The following is a 1938-nucleotide window of genomic DNA, read 5'->3' on the forward strand; positions in this document are numbered from 1 at the left end:
TGGTGGTCAGGATGGCATCTTCAGGATGCCTTGGCCTCCTCGCAACAGCTTTCCTACTCTGGGGCTTTGCACCTGCCCCCCACCTCTGCCCTCGGAATTTCCTGTGCATGGGCCTTTGTTGTCCTTTTTTTTTTTTTAAATTTTATTTATGTGTGTGTGTGTGTGTGTGTGTGTGTGTGTGTAGCCAGCTCAGCCCACCAGGGGGCGGGGCTGGCTGGCATGTGGTGCTGGGGGAATTGAACCTCTGTCCCTGTGCTTTGCCAAGCTTGTTCTAAGTAGGTGCTTTAGACCACTGAGCCATCTCACCAGCCCCCCTTTGTTGTCCTTTAGGGCTCTGTTCTAATGTCACTTCATCAAAAGACCCCTGCTTTGACCATCCCCTCCAGCGCCTTCCTGCCTCTCTCGGCTCTTCTCCTTCGCTGCCTCATTTCCTTCCTGTGCTGTCACTGTCAGAAGCCACCTGTCCCTCCACTCCACAGAAGCCCCGCTCATCCTTCTTGCTGCCATATTCCCAGGGCGTTGAACTGGGGCCTGCACAAGGTTGACTATCAGTCAATTTCTTGTTTCAATGAATGAACCTCAGACTACTCACTCATCAGATAAAAGAGGGATTTTCTCTTCATAGAGTTCCAGTCTGGAATAATGCCCAGCACTGGCCTTTGAGAGACCCTCAGACCTACCCACAAGTCCTGTTCTTGGCCTTGGACCAAGAGCTCTCGGCGAATGGATCTAGGGTACTGCTGGGCTTCCAGATACCCACTTTGCCGTTCAGACAGATGTGTAATTGTACAGGATTGTTGCTCTAGCTACCAGGTACTGCAGGGACTGAAATGAACTGAAGCTTTGTGGTTTTCTTCATAAATTAACATGCTGAGGAAGATGAGCCAGAGGGAAAATCCTCAGTCTGTGGCCAGGGTTCCCAGGAGGCCTCTGGTTCAGGAATTGCGAAGCTAGATGTGGCTGGGCTGAAGCTTTGGGGCAGAGATGCCTTTCCTTGGGCCCTGAGGGGACACCTTGGACCAGAATTCCTCAGAGAAGGAAAACTTGGTTGCTTTGGTGTCTAAGACAAGAGCATGCTGGGAAGCGGGAGCTCCTGTGGCCAGGATGACTGTGCCCTAGATGGAGGAGAGGTGCATGCACTAAGGCCGGTCCTGCTTCCACCACCCAGGCCTTACAGGAAGGGAGAGAAGAGTCACGGGCCCAGGGTCGGAGGCCTGGGTGGTGTCCCCCACCCTGCCATCAGGTCACTGTGTGCCTCTGCACTCATCCTGGCCCCTGTCTGATCTTCCATCAGTAAAACAGGTTGGACAGTTATTGAACAGGACTACCTGCCACCAGCCAGTATTTGGTAACCATGCACTTCACACCAAGCATGGAGTTAAGCTCTTTGCCCGAATTTGCTGGTTAACCCTGAGGAAGCAAAGACTATTTGCTCCCCTAATTTATACATGTGGAAAATGAAGTTCGGAGCCATAATTTGCCCAAGCACGTGGCAAATCAGGGCTTTAGACCCAGGTTTGAATGAGTTATGTACATATAGCAACTCCCCATAATGAACTGATCACTGGACACTTCCACTGTGTACTAATGCAAATTAAATTTTCTAAATATCCATTGAAGCAGGGCATGGCACCTGTGCTGTAATCCCAGCCACTGTGAAGAGTGACTTGAGACTGGAAGTTCTGGGCCAGTCTCTTCAACTTACTGAGCCTGTCTCAGAAATGAAACTAATACAAAGTGCTGGCCCTTGTTCAGGGTAGACCACTTGCCTAGCATGTGGGAGGCTCTGGGTTCATTACCCACCAACAAAAGCAAAAAAACAATAAAAGCCCAGGTACGAGGATCACCAGAGCTTTTGGTATTGGCTCACTACATTCTTTTTTTTTTTTTTTATTGAGAAACATATATGAATGAGATAGTTTCAAAGCTGATTAATAG

This window comes from Octodon degus, unplaced genomic scaffold, assembly GCF_000260255.1.
Source record: "Octodon degus isolate 3935 unplaced genomic scaffold, OctDeg1.0 scaffold00029, whole genome shotgun sequence".
Taxonomy (NCBI): domain Eukaryota; kingdom Metazoa; phylum Chordata; class Mammalia; order Rodentia; family Octodontidae; genus Octodon; species Octodon degus.